Genomic DNA, 18613 nt, shown 5'->3' with positions numbered 1-18613 from the left:
CCTGCTTTTGTACCGGGGCGCCGCAGTGGTGAGATGTTAACTACTTTGCATGGTATGCAGGAGGTCGTGGGGTTCGATCCCGACCATGACGCCTGCTGCTGTATATTTGTTTGCACATTCTTCCCGTGGTCGTGTGGATTTTCCGCGAGTCCTCAGGATTTTCCCTCTACATTTAGAAACGTGCGCTTAGAGTATAATGATAAACCACTTCGTTGAGCTATCATTTGTGGCCAGGTCGCTTATGGAAAAAAAGCTATATATAGCTCAGTGGGCCTTACCTGGTCAAATAAAAAGTTTAGTTGTGTACAGCGTGTAGAGGTTTCAACGGAAACTCCGCTCCGCGTGCAGTACACGGCGGACAATGAGTGATGCGGCTTTGCTGTTTTTGTTCTCAATGGGTCCTGCAGTTTTTTTCTTCTGTAAGCGTTCTTTGCTCTAAACCCTGGAAATCAGCAGCAGCTTGTTCAGCAAAGCCTTTCACAGAGAGTTGGGGCTGTTTAAACAAATAGTGATGTCAAATATTGATTTGGAAGGCCGCATAATGCAGGTGACTTTTTTATATTACTATGTTTAAATGAAAACAACCTGGCTTCCTGTCTACTCATTATAGATCAGTGGTTGTCAACTTTTTTTGGCTGCTGTACACCCCCTTGTTGAATTTTGTTTCAACTGAGTACCTTCTGTGTCGTTAAACCCGCCACCACCCGACACAGCCAACGAGTAAAGGTTGTCACGTAAACAGAACATGCCAATTCGTCACTCGTACAGCACACCGGTGTGTTAGAGAGCAAGGCAATATACGCCTCATATACTCACAAGCTCACCACTAGGTGTCAGACGAGTACCCTTCAACAACATTACGACGCTTGCAATCGTGGTCCTACGTGTGATGAGAATCCCACTGGTTATTGAGCAAAAAGCTGCGCTGGTGTCATGGTTGTGAAAAACACGGACGGGTGACGCCGACACGACGCGTAGCCGACAAGAGTCGATTTAAAATGAGCTTCGCTGGTTAAACCTCGCAGCAGTGTTTTTTCTTAATTTATTATTCCAGATATAGCCCACCGCTGAGTTATGTAGCTCTTTGTCAGAAGTGACCGTTGTCACAAATGATAGCTTAATGAAGTGGCATATCACGTGGATATTCATAGCAGCCACATACTCTAAACACATGTTTCTAAATGTGGAGGAGAAAATCGGAGGACCCGGAGAAAAAAATACACGCGACAACAGGGAGAGAGACGCGCAAACTCCAAATATACAGCAGGCGTCAGGGTTGAGTTCAAACCCACGACCTGTTCCATACCAGGCGAGGGAGTTTAACACGTAGGCTTTCGCGACCAATATCATCCATAATAGAGGGGTTTTTTTGGGGGGTTAGATCGCGTAAATATATAAATGTGTCATGAAAACCCGCCACCACCCAACACAGCCAACTAGTAAGGGTTGTCACGTAAACAGAACATGCCAATTCGTCACTAGTACAGCACACCGGTGTGTTGAAGAGCCAAGCCACAACATTTACAATCTGAGTACGACATTTCGCCAGTAATTACAACTAGCTTCATCAGGCGACAGCCAGATTTGTGGAGAAGTCCACCTGTTTCGTTCCTTATATAGAGGCGTAGATGTGGTGACTACACTTCTGCGCTCTTGCGCAAAGTAGTGGTGGGGGGGGGGGATTAATGAGTCAAAGCACATTATGCATGTGCATTATGCGAGCCCTTTGATCTTGTCCTTCCTGTCCATTGTGTGTATTAAAATTGCCCGACCAACGGTAATCCCTATTGTTCTGCTACTGCTGACAGTTGTATTTGGGAGTATTTCATATTTTTCCGATGTTCTTTTAGTCTCGTGCTGATCATTCGTCCTGTTTGCCCAACATCGCATTTGCCACAAGTGCAGTTAATCCTGTACACACCGTCTGTTGATAGCTTCGGTAATACATTGTTGTACCTGATATTTATTTTTGTATTTTATGTACCATGCCAAATCTGACTCGGATGTTTTGTTTTTCCAAACATCTGGCTAGTTTATCAGTTGCGCCCGCAATGTATGGCATTTTGATCGTTTTAATTATTTGGGCAGTTTCAATGCTCTTGTTATTTGATTTGGTTTTGGTATTCAATGCCCTGTTGATTTGTGCATCATTGTAACCGTTCATTTGCAGCGCTTCTTTAACATGTTTAATTTTATTTCTCAGACTGTCACCATCTGACATTGTCTTAGCTCGATTAATGAGCGTCTTGATAAGAGCAGATTTCTGTGCGGGGTGATGGTGTGACTGCATTCAGATAGGCATCAGTATGTGTTTTCTTTCGGTAAACGCTGTGTGTTATTTTACCATTTCGACCCTGTCCGAGCAGAATATCCAAAAATGTTAGAGTTCTGTCAGCTTCCACTTCCATGGTGAACTGGATGGATGGGTTTTGCGAGTTGAGATGATTTAGAAATTCGTTAAGTGTATTTTTCGCCGTGTGGCCAGACCACCAATGTGTCATCCACATATCTAAACCAAGCAGAGGGTTTTATTGTGCTTGGAGCTTTTGCCTTTGTTTCAAAATCTTACACGTACAAATTCGCTATTACAAGAGACAAAGGAGAGGCTATTGCTGCTCCTTTTCTTTTGTTTATAGAAGTCACCTTTCCACAAGAAGTAGGTGTTCTTTAGACAGTGTTCAGCTAGTCTTTGGATATCTTTGGCTAAACCTTTGTTCGTTACCAGAGTGTCGAGTAATTTAATTGACTCGTTGACTGGAACCCTCGTGAACGGAGAAGTCACATCAAAACTTACGAAAATATCATTAGGGTTAAGCTTGATATCTTTCATTATATTTAGGAGATGTTCAGAATTTTTGATGAACGAAGAGGTCCTGCCGATGTAGGGCTGTATTTGTTTCATTGTGTATTGTGCTAATTTGTATGTGGCAGAGCCTATTGTACTAACTATGGGTCTCAATGGGACATCAGGTTTGTGAGTTTTTGGTATCCCATAAAGTCTTGGTGGTTTACGATACCCTTGGTTTGATCAGGTATTGCTCTTTCTTTGGAATTGGTGACTTGGCAATGACTGCCGTTGTTCTACGTTCCAAAGTGCTGGTTGGGTCTCGTTTAATTTGAAGGTAGGTACCTTCATCGAGTCAATCTTTGATTTTATTATCGTAGTCCTCACGGGGCATCGCACAGTTGATCGGCCCCTATCAGCAGCAAGAATTTGGATATCTTTATTTGCTCTCAATTCTCTTAAGGTTGAAGTTAATATTTGTTTTTGACAATTTGCTGTTATCAATAATTTTGGCAACCTCATGCTTGGTCATCTTAGCTTAATTATGGTGGAGATGTCTAACTGCTGATTCCACTTCAGCAATTATCTCATCGACAGGGATTGTACGTGGGGCAAGAGCAAAGGTAAGACCTTTAGACAGGACCGAAACCATGTCGCTCGATAATTCAACGTTATTCATGTTGATAACCGTTTTGTGCATAAAATGTTCATTTTTAGTTGAGAGTTGTTTGTCAGTCAGTCGAGCAAATGTGATAATTTGGGAAGTGTTAGTTTTGTTAAATACATTATCAGCTGATTGCTGTGTAATTGTGTCGAGTATATTCCAGTGATCTGTACTTTGTAATTATACAGGCCACCATACTTCAATAGGGATTACCGTTAGTACGGCTATTTTAATACACAATGGACAGGAAGGAAGATATAAAAGGGTTCGCATAATACGCATGCATAATGTATGTTTAACACTATTATGGATACTATTATGGATAATGTACGTAGACTTATTAATCACCCCTCACCCCCCAGTTTGCGCAAGATCGCAAAAGTGTGGTCACCACATCTACGCTTCTATATAAGCAACGAAACAGGTAGACTTCTCCACAAATCTGGCTGTCGCCTGATGAAGCTAGTTGTAATTACTGGAGAAACGTCGTACTCAGATTGTAAATGTTGTGGCTTGGCTCTCCAACACACAACCGGTGTGCTGTACTAGTGACGAATTGGCACGTTCTGTTTACGTGACAACCCTTACTCGTTGGCTGTGTCAGGTGGTGGCGGGTTTTAACGACACAACACTTATATATTCTGGCGAGGGAGTTAGCATCTGGCCACCGCGTAATGTATCCATTTTGGCAAATATTTGGGGCTCTCAAATCCCGATTCGTCGTGGCTATTAAATGTCGACTACAATTACAATGGACTGCTACAAAGGAATGGTCCTCCAACAATACTACCACAGTAATAGGTCTTAAAGCAATGCAATGTGACAATAGTAATAGTGAAATTACAGTTAACTACTGATTCAATTTCGATTAAAAGCTTTCGTGACTGCAGGGATTCATCTACTTGGTTCTTTCGGTAAAATCACGTAGAAGGGAAATAATAAAATAATAAAAATAAAACATAATAAAATACAATTCTCACGACGTTTCGGCCACAACGCAAGCAGCCGTCCTCAGGTGAAGAACAGGTCTGTCGGAAAGACAGCGTCTGAATGGTTCTGATTCAAACTTACGTCCGAGGCTACGATTAGAATTATCGCACTGTTGTTGGGAAAGGAATAATAACGAAATTGGCGCCCAATGAACGGAACGCGCCGGAGAGGCCATCCGCCAGGAACAGATGTAGCGATGAACCCGTCTGTGTGCAGGTGCTGGGTAGAGGAGTGCCATTCACACCGCGGGGTGCTGAGAGGTGGCGGCGGCTTGGGGAGGCCGTCATCCAGCAGTGGATTGCGCGTGGCTGATTGTGATGATTGTAATGGTAACACACTCTTCATGTATACGTTTCCTTTGGCCGAGTGCAACTGGAGGATGTTCTGTAAGCAGTCACTGTACTTATATATATAAAAAAAACATTGTTTGGCAGATAAAACCATTTAAAGCGATCTACGACTGAAATTGCTTCTAATGAATTGCATCTGTTTATATTGTTACCCATGTGAATACTTGAATATGTAGGGAACAGTCATTATTAAATCAAACGAGAAAGAAATGCAGTCCAAGTACACTCTGTAACGAACTGTGTGTTGATGCTGCTGCTGAGCTGACAGTGGTGCACAATAGAATAAAATATTCTCCTCCACAATTGTAGCAAGCGATAACGTGTTTACTTTCACTCTTATACGGTGCTTATTCTTATTGTATAACTTCTTACGGAGTTCTCACAACACAGAAACTCCCTCTCCTCTCCAGGCTTCACGAACTCCAACTGCAATTTGACCCATTTTTATCTGCACTACAACTTCCTTAATTGCCTCAACTGCCAGCCTCGTACAGTGAGGGAAAAAAGTATTTGATCCCCTGCTGATTTTGTACGTTTGACCACTGACAGAAATGATCAGTCTATAATTTTAATGGTAGGTTTATTTGAACAGTGAGAGACAGAATAACAACAACAAAATTCAGAAAAACGCATGTCAAAAATGTTATAAATTGATTTGCATTTTAATGAGGGAAATAAGTATTTGACCCCATCTCAATAAAAAATATTTGTGGCTCCCAGGTGTCTTTTATACAGGTAACGAGCTGAGATTAGGAGCACACTCTTAAAGGGAGTGCTCCTAATCTCAGCTTGTTACCTGTATAAAAGACACCTGTTCACAGAAGAAATCAATCAATCAGATTCCAAACTCTCCACCATGGCCAAGACCAAAGAGCTCTCCAAGGATGTCAAGGACAAGATTGTAGACCTACACAAGGCTGGAATGGGCTACAAGACCATTGTCAAGCAGCTTGGTGAGAAGGTGACAACAGTTGGTGCGATCATTCGCAAATGGAAGAAACACAAAAGAACTGTCAATCTCCCTCGGCCTGGGGCTCCATGCAAGATCTCACCTCGTGGAGTTGCAATGATCATGAGAACGGTGAGGAATCAGCCCAGAACTACACTGGAGGATCTTGTCAATGATCTCAAGGCAGCTGGGACCATAGTCACCAAGAAAACAGTTGGTAACACACTATGCCATGAAGGACTGAAATCCTGCAGCGCACGCAAGGTCCCCTTGCTCAAGAAAGCACATATACATGCCCGTCTGAAGTTTTCCAATGAACATCTGAATGATTCAGAGGACAACTGGGTGAAAGTGTTGTGGTCAGATGAGACCAAAATGGAGCTCTTTGGCATCAACTAAACTCGCCGTGTTTGGAGGAGGAGGAATGCTGCCTATGACCCCAAGAACACCATCCCCACCGTCAAACATGGAGGTAGAAACATTATGCTTTGGGGGTGTTTTTCTGCTAATGGGACAGGACAACTTCACCGCATCAAAGGAACGATGGACGGGGCCACGTACCGTCAAATCTTGGGTGAGAACCTCCTTCCCTCAGCCAGGGCATTGAAAATGGGTCGTGGATGGGTATTCCAGCTTGACAATGACCCAAAACACACGGCCAAGGCAACAAAGGAGTGGCTCAAGAAGAAGCACATTAAGTTCCTGGAGTGGCCTAGCCAGTCTCCAGACCTTAATCCCATAGAAAATCTGTGGAGGGAGCTGAAGGTTCGAGTTGCCTAACGTCAGCCTCGAAACCTTTATGACTTAGAGAAGATCTGCAAAGAGGAGTGGGGCAAAATCCCTCCTGAGATGTGTACAAAACTGGTGGCCAACTACACGAAACGTCTGACCTCTGTGATTGCCAACAAGGGTCATGTTTTGCAGAGGGGTCAAATACTTATTTCCCTCATTAAAATGCTAATCAATTTATAACATTTTTGACATGCGTTTTTCTGGATTTTGTTGTTGTTATTCTGTCTCTCACTGTTCAAATAAACCTACCATTAAAATTATAGACTGATCATTTCTTTGTCAGTGGGCAAACGTACAAAATCAGCAGGGGATCAAATATGTTTTCCCGCACTGTAGCTGGCCATCAACTGCCTCAACTGACAGCCTCGTGGCTGTCCATCAACTGCCTCAACTGTCAGCCTCGTAGCTGTCCATCAACTGCCTCAACTGACAGCCTCGTGGCTGTCCATCAACTGCCTCAACTGCCAGCCTCGTGGCTGTCCATCAACTGCCTCAACTGCCAGCCTCGTGGCTGTCCATCAACTGCCTCAACTGACAGCCTCGTGGCTGTCCATCAACTGCCTCAACTGCCAGCCTCGTAGCTGTCCATCAACTGCCTCAACTGACAGCCTCGTGGCTGTCCATCAACTGCCTCAACTGCCAGCCTCGTGGCTGTCCATCAACTGCCTCCACTGTCAGCCTCGTGGCTGTCCATCAACTGCCTCAACTGACAGCCTCGTGGCTGTCCATCAACTGCCTCAACTGACAGCCTCATGGCTGTCCATCAACTGCCTCAACTGCCAGCCTCGTGGCTGTCCATCAACTGCCTCAACTGCCAGCCTCGTGGTTGTCCATCAACTGCCTCAACTGTCAGCCTCGTGGCTGTCCATCAACTGCCTCAACTGACAGCCTCGTGGCTGTCCATCAACTGCCTCAACTGCCAGCCTCGTGGCTGTCCATCAACTGCCTCAACTGCCAGCCTCGTGGCTGTCCATCAACTGCCTCAACTGTCAGCCTCGTGGCTGTCCATCAACTGCCTCAACTGACAGCCTCGTGGCTGTCCATCAACTGCCTCAACTGACAGCCTCGTGGCTGTCCATCAACTGCCTCAACTGCCAGCCTCGTGGCTGTCCATCAACTGCTTGAACTGACAGCCTCGTGGCTGTCCATCAACTGCCTCAACTGTCAGCCTCGTGGCTGTCCATCAACTGCCTCAACTGACAGCCTCGTGGCTGTCCATCAACTGCCTCAACTGACAGCCTCGTGGCTGTCCATCAACTGCCTCAACTGACAGCCTCTTGGCTGTCCATCAACTGCCTCAACTGACAGGTTTAGTGTTGCGTGACACTGTGTGTAGGGTCAGTGCTGTGTGACACAGTGTGTGGGGTCAGTGTTGGGGTGAGTGTACTGCGCTATAAATCCCATGACCCCAGTTAGAAGATTCCAGCTCACGGTCAACATCAGTGACAATTATATGACCGGTTCTGGGCCTCCCCTAGGTCGGCTCAGCGTCAAATGAGTTCCCGGTGCCGTGCGTGCACATCGCCACTGGGGCAGACAAAGGCGTAGTGCGGTCCACCCACCCGCCCCCTCGTGTGCCGTAGCCGACCCTCCATAGGTGCTACTCGCGAACAGCACTTGCTCCAACAGTCTCCTTAGGCTACACGGGGGATCTTTGTTTTTGGATCTTTGGTCAGTGTGCCTCGGAGCAGGGCACGCGTGCGGGAGAGGGGGGGGGGAGCTGCGTCTTGGCACGCGGCCAAACCCCAAGACGTTTCGTTCCACTGGCTGCTGCTGCTGGTGGTGGTGGCTTTACTTTTTATTTTAACCGCAGCGGGTACAAGCAGCAAGCTGCGCCGCGCCACTGCTCGCGGTTCGCAGCAGGGCGCGTCTGACACCCTGCGTCCTGTACACAGGGAGGGCAGCGCTGATATTCGCCCATTCAAACCGTCCCCCTGGCATGCTGTTGCATAAAAAATAAAGTTATAAACCGACAATTCACCACCGGCACACATCTGTTGCTCCACAGGAATTTACTCTTTTTTTTTCTCGAGTCGCCATCGGCCACACGGGAGTGGATACTTTCAGAAGGATTGATTCAAATCGAGAAGAAACATTCTGCAGCGGTTTCCACATTCAGTGTCTCATGAGCAAGCCCGGATTGCTTAATGCCCACAATGCTGATGAATTGCTACGATGTCTATAGGGCAAGGGAGCCACTCTGTTCGATACGGGTCGTAGGATTGCTTTAATTAGAGCTGCTTATCAGAGCTCTTCAGCTCTTTGTCATTGTGTTGAACAGCCCATTTCAATTCGTGTGATCATTGATGGCGTGCGAGTCCCAAAGGGGGGTGATAATGACAACGCTGATGATCGTGATGGCAACGCGTCGCGCTGTGCGTCCGTACGTGCAGCAGGCACGCAGCCCTCTTGTCAGTCCACCCCTTGGGGCGAGCGCCTCCCCGTGCCCGCTTCGCTCTCGTGGCGATTACTCTGAGAAAGCGTCAGCAGCTCGTGGTGACGCTGAGGCTTAAAGACGACGGAGGACTGCGATGTGTGTTGCCCTCTGTTGAAAGTGTGGCCCCGTGGCAGCCTGGAGTGTCACGGTGGCGAGATGTTAACTACCTCGCTTGGTATGCAGGAGGTCGTGGGTTTGATCCCGACCCTGACGCCTGCTGCTGTATATTTATAGTTTTCGTGCTCTCCCCGTGGTCGCGTGGATTTTTCTCCGGCTCCTCCGGTTTTTCCCCTCGACGTTTAGAATCAACATCCGTTTGAAGTAACGTCGCTGCTATAAATGTCCACGTGATAAGCCACTTGGCTGAGCTATCATTGTTTGTAATAGCCAGGTCGCTTCTGAAAAAGAGCTAGACAGCTCAATGTTGAGCCTTACCTGGTTAAAATAAAATAAAACTTTGAGTTTTTAGCATCTGCGTTATGCACGGGGTCAGTTTGCCGACTGGAGCACTCCAGTGCCCATGCTCGCAGTGGCGTAGCGAAGCGTGGGGCAGGGGGTGCCTTGCCCCACCCGCCCCCTCCCCCCTGGTGGCCACAGCTACGAGTTGGGGTACCCCCTTGACAATCACCCTGAGATTTGATTTCAACAACAGTTGTGAAAGAGCAACAGACGAGTTTAAAACGCGGTTGAAAATTAGTTTTCATGAAAATGCTTTAATTTACGTTCCACGTTTTATTTTAATTTAATAAGAAGCAGTAACATCATGGGACCTCCTTTGCCAGTAGCAACATATGAGAATAGGTTTTCCCCTTTTTTCTGGCAACAAAACAGCTGTGTTAAGATGTTAAAACACCAAACTGAAACCTTTTACAAGGAATCATGTCTGCATTAACCACAATACTTGTGGTCAGAATGCAAACCCCAAAATAGCGTACTCTGATCATTTATGCATCGTCTTTGAAACCAGAGAAAGCTGTCTCTGGTGTGGACCAATCAGTTTCAAGGACAATGCATTTATTATCAGAGTACGTTTTTTATTTGCATTCTGATCACAAGCATTGTGGTTAATGCAGACATGATTCCTTGTAAAAGGTTCCAGTTTGGTGTTTTAACATCTTAACACAGCTGTTTTGTTGCCAGAAAAAAATGGAAAAACCGATTCTCAAGGAGCAGTAACTTAATATTACAAAGAGGTGCAAAGGAGCTGTCGTGGCTGCATTTTGCGAAGACGGAGTGCCCCAACAGCATGAAATACTGGAGACCGTGCATGAGTGTAACGACGATTTGATTAGGCAAAGAGGCAGCAGCGATATACAACAAGAGCCTGGGTGCGACCGTGCGAAGAGACACATCAAACATTGGGGCCCCTCCTGACCGATCGCTGCACCCCCTGAGCTGATGAAGTCGCCACTCGGCCCACGTGTGCATGTGTCACCGCCCTCCTCCCTGTACGCTGCAGCCTCACTCGCGAGCGATGTGAGAGAGAGCGAATGTCCGCGTCATGGGGCTGTGGAGTGTCACGATTATTCAGCCCGCCCAATTCGCTTTCAACACTGCTCGATAACAGATGCCACTATTCTGGACAGGGGTCATTGCCCGAAACGTTAACCGACTAGATTCATTTTGCTAGTCTGTTGTCCTTTCTGATTAGCACGGGTGGCTACGTACGGTGCGAAAGAAGTTCAACATACGTACACACATGATCTCTGTTAAACGGCAGCGGTAAGTACGCAGGATCAATCCGTGTAACAAATCAACTTAAACGACGGACTTCCCCAGTTGAATTGTCTCTTGCCCGACTACGTTATATGCTCTCGTTTAATTTAGTAACGATTCTTTATTATGTTGGGTTAGGCCACTAAACAATTTTCACCACAGACACAGCCTGCCTTGTTAGTCTGACTTCCTGGAATCTCGTTATGATGATGATGGTGGTGGTTGACGTTTGATTTTTTTCAAGCGAAACGTCGCCAATCGAATTGGTGCTCAACTCTGTTGTGAGAATAGCTCTCGAACGTTCGCCGGTGAGTGAGCTCCTTGTTGTTGTTGCTGGTTTCGTTTCATCTTGTCGTTCGGCTGGTGTATCGATGCAGAGTATCAACTACGATTTCACATTTCAGGCGGTCAAGCCAGCGCAGTGTTTTACCACCGCGACGTCTCCTTCGTATTTGTGGATCGGGGCACTGCGTCGTCACACGCTGTGCGGCCTGTTCCGGATGACCACAGTCGGATACTGCTGGAGAGTTTTCAAGTTTTCCATTTGTGCACCATCAGGTACCAGCATCTGCTGCCATGGTTTGTGCAGTGGATGCGGTTCGGGGTGGACCATGAGCTTCGTGGAAGATCAAACCCAGGGAGGGATGTTCTGCGTTGGGTCTTTCACAACACAAGGTGTTTGTGAGTTATTTAGAACTCCATTCAGCTCTCCAAGCCTCATCGGGGGGGGGGGGGGGGGGGGGTGAATTCTCGCATGGGTGAGCTGAACCATTTGGCATGATTGTTGCTTTAAACAAGCCCCTTGTACACCCGTGACTATCTAACTTGTTTGTCGGGTGGTGGAGGGTCTTAACGACACACGTCTGGTCGGATCATTCATTAGGCGGCTACGAGAAAAAAAAAATTGTGAGTCGCGATTCTGTCTGCGGTAAAAGCTGCGGCACGTTCCGCAGTTCAAGACGCGAACTCGTCGCGTTGCGCTCGCCCTGCTGGGTGTTGCGTCACCCCCCACGGTTCAAGTGTCACGCCGCTGTCGAGTCCGCATTGAGCCGCTTAGAGATTGAGACGTGACGGCAACGGGCACTCATCCGCGCGAGCGCTTATACGAGTAGCCGTTAATACCCAAGAGTCGATATACCATCAGTACGATGTAAAAGCGTCACAGTTATCGCGTGGTCCGTTTTGCAAAATTACGTTGCTCATTAAATGGTATTTAAAATAGATATCGTATTTTGTTATATACTGCTTTAAAAAAAGTATATATATAGAACACGATCATTACTATGCTAAGCGATTGTGAAGTTGTCAAGATCGCAATGCTTATTGCCGGGCTGGTCCATGGTATTGGGGCGCCACGGTGGCTAGGAGATGTTAACTACCTCGCTTTGTTTACAGGAGGTCGTGGGTTCGATCTCGACCCTAACGCCTGCTGCTGTATATTTGGAGTTTGCGTGTCTCTCTCTCTCTCTCTCATCATCACGGTGGCTAGGAGATGTTAACTACCTGGCCTGGTGTACAGGAGGTCGTGGGTTCGATCTCGACCCTAACGCCTGCCGCTGTATATTTGGAGTTTGCGTGTCTCTCTCTCTCTCTCATCATCACGGTGGCTAGGAGATGTTAACTACCTGGCCTGGTGTACAGGAGGTCGTGGGTTCGATCTCGACCCTAACGCCTGCTGCTGTATATTTTTAGTTTGCGTGTCTCTCTCTCTCTCCCCGGAACCGCGTGGATTTTTCTCCGGGTCCTCCGTTTTTTTTCCCCTCCACATTTAGAATCGACATCACCACGCGTTTCGAGTATTTGGCTACTGCTCTAAATGTCCACGTGCTAAGCCACTTTGTTGAGCTCTCATTTGTGGCTGGGTCACTTCTGATAAAGCGTTACATAGCTCAGTGGTGGGCCTTATCATGTAAAATTAAAAAATATATAAAGTTTAGTTTTAAATCGTTATAGGGAGAACTTTCACCTAATCTTCATTCATACTGGACGTACAAAGAACAGAAACCCACAAACGCAATACGATAAAATGCGAAATAAACTTGGGGGGCAAGTTAGGGCAAGTTAATGTCGCATTTTAATGGTCAGATCGCATTTCTGGGACTGTATTTGGGTATCCAGATTAAAACAAAAATCGCTCGATACGTTCTTACAATTGGTCGTCGATTCCGCGACGTAAAATGAACTCAGTTTGAGCAAAACAACGACTTTGAAAGCCGGCAGAAAGCGCCGACTGATTATATTTACGATCAACATTATATCTGTGTTGTATTATATATTTATACTTGAAGCGAAATACCAAAGCGCTCACATGAAACGCATTTCCGAAATGTACGAAAAAAATGCCTTTTATTATTTCGAACCCAATCAGGTCAGGCTGACTAATAGCGGTGCTGCCGTGATTTGCATAATGAGTCAATCAGCCCATCGCACGTTTCGATACATTTGCATGTGCGGCGAGATGACAGATTTAATATGTTTCACAGCACGTGATGCGTGGAGCGATTTACTCGAATTCTAGGACCGTAGCAGCCCATGACACGCGGCTCTGCGAACGCCACGCACACACCAGCACGAGAGCCGCCACTCGGCGATTCACTCCGATGTTGGTGGGCCACCGTAGTTACTGTTCTCCTGAACGTGACTCATTGTTGATTCCGTCTCCCACGTGGACAACTCGGATCTAGCAGACGCTGCCTGCTTTTGTCTCATCCACGCTGTGTTCAACAGCCGCCGCCACCACCACACTGTGTTCAACCACCACCACCACCACACTGTGTTCAACCAACACCACCACCACCACCACAACCACCAAAGACAAAGATTCCCCGTATAGACTTAACACACTGTAGGGGCCAGTGCTGTTAGCGAGCACCTATGAAGGCCGGCACCGAACACGAGGGGGTGGGTGGCCAATACCACGCCCGGCCGCCTTTGTCTCCTTAGTGGCGATGTTTACACATCGCACCAGGTACTCATTGGAGGCTGAGTCGACCTAGGGGAGGCCCAGGTTCGGTTGAGACAATCGTCACTGGTGTTGACCGTGAGCGGGAAACGAACCCGGGTTGTCAGGTTCATAGCGCGGTGCGCTGACCGCTACGGAACGGTGTTGAAGATTTACGTTCGGTGATAACGGCGGAGAGACAAACCGACAGTGCCTATGAATTATGGAAAACCCATGGACACAGGAAAATGCGTCCAGGCCGGAAAACGAATAGAAATCACCACTCAGAGGTGTGCGCACGATCAGCAGCAGCAGCAGCAGAGGCAGGAAGGGGATAACTACAATTTGGGAGCATCGCCGTTTGGGAGCATCATTGCGTCCACTGGATAAAGACCGCCTCTTGCAGCTGTGGCCCCAACTGTGCCCCGCGTGGCGTGCGTTGCCTGGGAAGGACTGAGTCACGGCGGGAAGGCCAGGTCGTAGGTGACACTGGTTGAGTAATTTATCACGATGCAAATCCGAAGCATCGTATGTTGAAAGGTCAACTTATTTACATGTTTTCTGCCTTGCGGCGCGTCCTGCTATTATTTTTGGAGGCCTCGGAGGCGTCGGGGGATGAGGGTGGGGAGGGCCGTGGGTGGGAGGCCGCAGACCCCAACATTATTTACCAACGAGAAATAAATAAACGTTTACATTTAGCTCCCACGAATTACTTCTTGATGCCAATGATAATGTTCGCGGGAAATGCTCAACGTAGTTTTGTCCTACCAAGGAATAGGAAAGTTCCAGCGGATTACATCATCGCGGGAGGAGCGTGGGAGTTCACGAGCGCACCCCAGATGCACAACTCTGAGGATGCGACAAACATCGCGTGATGCTCAATGCTTGTGGTTGTATGTTCACAGAGAAGAGACCAAGACCACGCTCCCATCAACTCCCTCACCTGTTTTTCAGGAGGTCGTGGATTCGATCCCGACCGTGACGCCCGCTACTGTATATTTGGAGTTTGCGTGTCTCTCTCTCATCATCATCACGGTGGCTAGGAGATGTTAACTACCTCGCCTGGTATACAGGTGGTCGTGGGTTCGATCTCGACCCGAACGCCTGCTGTATATGTGGAGTTTGCGTGTCTCTCTCTCTCTCATCATCATCACGGTGGCTAGGAGATTTTAACTACATCGCCTGGTATACAGGAGGTCGTGGGTTCGATCCCGACCGTGACGCCCGCTGTATATGTGGAGTTTGCGTGTCTCTCTCTCATCATCATCATCACGGTGGCTAGGAGATGTTAACTACCTCGCCTGGTATACAGGAGGTTGTGGGTTCGATCCCGACCGTGACGCCCGCTGTATATGTGGAGTTTGCGTCTCTCTCTCATCATCATCATCACGGTGGCTAGAAGATGTTAACTACCTCGCCTGGTATACAGGAGGTCGTGGGTTCGATCCCGACCGTGACGCCCGCTGTATATGTGCAGTTTGCGTGTCTCTCTCTCATCATCATCATCACGGTGGCTAGGAGATGTTAACTACCTCGCCTGGTATACAGGAGGTTGTGGGTTCGATCCCGACCGTGACGCCCGCTGTATATGTGCAGTTTGCGTGTCTCTCTCTCTCTCCCCGCGGTCGCTTGGATGTTTCTCCGGGCACTCCAGTTTGTGCCTTCACATTTAGAATCAACATCACGACGCGTTTGGAGTAATTTCGCTGCTGCTATACATTTCCACGCGATAAGCCACTTCGTGGGGCTATCATTTCCGATCGCCAGGTCGCATCTCAAAGAGCGCTATATAGCTCAGTGCTGGGCATTGCCTGGTAAAATAAAAAAATACATGTTTAGTTTTAATAGGCGCACAGATCGCCCCATCCACTTGTCCGCCCCTCCACGTGGACAATACTGCACACGTCCTCCCCGTACTCCCGTAGGGCCCAGAGACGCGGTCAATGACGGCGTCCCTGAGCACGAAGCTGGCTGCCTTCGACCGGTGGTGCCGGCCAGGGACACTCCGCGTCCACTTCAGTGAACGCGTCACCAGTTCCGATCTCCGCACGGGATGCTCGGCAGCGGCATGAAACGGTCAGAGCCAGAAGACTTTCGGCTCCATAGGAGAGGGTTTTTTCTTTCACGAGTTAGATCGCGTAATTGTATCCATGCGGCGTTAAACCCGCCACCAGTCGACGCAGCCAATACCGACTATACCACTGGTCAACACACTTTTTCTGGCACGAGGTATTCCAACGGTTTTAATGTAATTTTGGGGTACTGATTCCAAATCTGGCATCAGTTTTTGTCTATCACATCAGGTTTTTGAGATATCAAATATTGCATTTTCAATAAAAACTGCAGAAGAAAAATGTTAAATAAACGTAGATATCTACATAAACGGATATTATAAACACACTATCCTAAAAATACAGCACCATATTTTAACATTAAAGCAGTCACTGACTCGCAACAACTTGCAATCATATGTGACAGAATTAATTTCGGGTAAAATCAATGAAAATGGGGTATGCCGATAGCATAAAAATGAAATGTGATAGAGCAAATCTGAGATCAGATTTGGAATCAGCACCCTGAATTAGTCTTAAACAGCTGCAAAAGTCCAGGCCAGAAAAAATGTGTTTTTTGTTGATCAGTGTAATCACCCAGGAATGTCTGTCCTTAACGCTCGTGACGTCACTCCACATCGACCAGCCCCCCCCCCCTCACTAATAATCATGAGCAGGTGACATCCTCCAAATGGACCCCCCCCATTATTATTACCTAATATAATGAGCCAAAAATGTCTGTGTGCAACGCTCGTGACGTCACTCCACGTCGACCAGCCCCCCTCATTAATAATCATGAGCAGGTGACGTCACTTCACAGCGAACAGCCCCCTAATTAATCACCATTAAAAGATGACGTCCTCCAAATGGACCGCCCCCGCCATTATTAATAATTAGCGGCTGACGTCACTCCACATGGGGGGGGGCGAGGCGCCTCCTCCACCCTCCTCGGCGTCAACTCACAACCCTCACGTCACGTGATCTCCGTAACGCTGTTGAGACATCGAAGTAAAAAGGACGTCATGATGAACCAGGGATTATAACCTTTCACTGAAATAGGTCTTTGTCACCGCGCCCTTACAAACTGCACACACGCATCCATGCAATGGATATCACGTCGCGGTCTGCTTTTCGTTTGCAAGTTTCAGATTAACTTCAATGCACCCGTCCTTGGACGGCAAAAGGCGAGTATCGTAAGGTTCGTCACGTAAACAAAACTTGCCAATTCGTCACGAGTACAGCAGCACACCGGTGTGTTGGAGAGTACACCAACAACATTGACATCTTACGGTGTGCTGTACTTGCAACGAATTGGAATGTTTTGTTCACATGACAAACCTTCCTAATTGGTTGCGTCGGGTGGTGACCGGTTTAACGACGCATTTATATTTTTATTTAAAGCTTTCGTGACTGCAGGGATTCATATTCTTGGTTCTTTCGGTAAAGTCACGTAGAAGGGAAATAATAAAATAATACAAATATAAAAAATACAAATTCTCACGACGTTTCGACTGCAACACAAGCAATGATCATCAGGTGTGAAATCCACAGCAAATTTTCTTGCTGTGGATTTCACACCTGATGATGATTGCTTGTGTTGCAGTCCAAACGTCGTGAGAATTTTTATTGTTTTATATTAATATTATTTTATTATTTCCCTTCTACGTGACTTTACCGAAAGAACCAAGAATATGACACATTTATAGTTACGCGATCTAACCCAAGAAAATAAAAAAAACCTCAATTATGGATACTATTGGTCGCGAAAGCCCACCGCGTGTTAACAAGACTTCGACTCTTCGGACGCGTTGCCCGAGCGTACGCATCGACAGATCCCGCCAGAGTCCTGCACGCGATCGTCCACGGCTGGCGTGGACACGCGCGGTCGAGGTTCGATCTGCAACACCTCGGCCATGGCTTGCCGGCAGCGTGGCGGCTGCCGCGGGATAGGATTGCCTGGTGGCGGCTCGTGGGGACTGCGACGACCCGAGGGGCATGCACACGATGATGATGACGTGGAGACATGCACACGATGATGATGACGATGATGACGTGGGGACATGCACACGATGATGATGATCACGTGGGATCATGCACACGATGATGATGATCACGTGGGATCATGCACACGATGATGATGATGACGTGGGGGCATGCACACGATGATGATGATCACGTGGGATCATGCACACGATGACGATGATGATGACGTGGGGGCATGCACACGATGACGATGATGATGACGTGGGGGCATGCACACGATGACGATGATGATGACGTGGGGGCATTCACACGATGATGATGATGACGTGGACAAAACGAGCGGTTTTGTTTTTCTATAAAGAACAACCCCATGACAAGTGAGTTGTACACATCCCATCGGCCGCATCGCCTTCTTGGAGTTAATTGATTTCGGCAGCGCCGGTTCAACAAAAGCAGAACTCGGGAACATTTCCTACATTCAGTGTCTCGCCAGCAGAGTCAGGCTTTCCTGAACCGTCACCTGATGCAAGAAATACATCTGCAGTGGGCCCTGTTCAGAGATAACATCCCGACTGGTAAAAATCTGCGCTCTGCTTAGCTACTTCATTAACACCATTGTCAAACTCGAGAATCCCAAGACGTCCATCTAATTGACTTTAAACTATCCCAAGAACAAGAATAGGTGACAAAACCTTTGCCGTTGCAGCACCAACGTTTTTGAACAACAAAAACAACCTTGTTTCATCCCCTAAACATCGTAAATCTTCCTTCAACAATAATCTGAAGTAGAAGATTAGTACTGGGTACAACCACATCTGTGATTTGTAACTTTGATTCTTACCCATGTATTGATAGGTTTACTTTAATTTGCAATGTTATTCAGGGGCTGTGTTGTTGTCTTGCTGTTGTCTGGGACTGTTGTTGTTGTTTTGCTGCCTTGGCCAAGTTTACATTT

General features: G+C 47.2%; 1 protein-coding gene across 1 annotated transcript in view; it reads right to left on the bottom strand.

Moving 5' to 3' along the window:
* Window positions 1-18613, bottom strand: part of LOC133349855 (uncharacterized) — a 29998-nt gene that overhangs the window by 1677 nt on the left and 9708 nt on the right. The gene's annotated exons all lie outside the window — the stretch shown is intronic.

Source organism: Lethenteron reissneri, chromosome 31 (assembly GCF_015708825.2).
Source record: "Lethenteron reissneri isolate LAM-NWPU_2019-01 chromosome 31, ASM1570882v1, whole genome shotgun sequence".
In the NCBI taxonomy this organism is placed as follows: Eukaryota; Metazoa; Chordata; class Hyperoartia; order Petromyzontiformes; family Petromyzontidae; genus Lethenteron; species Lethenteron reissneri.
The sequence above is the reverse complement of the archived record's forward strand: the minus strand, read 5'-3'. Positions and strand labels throughout refer to the sequence as shown.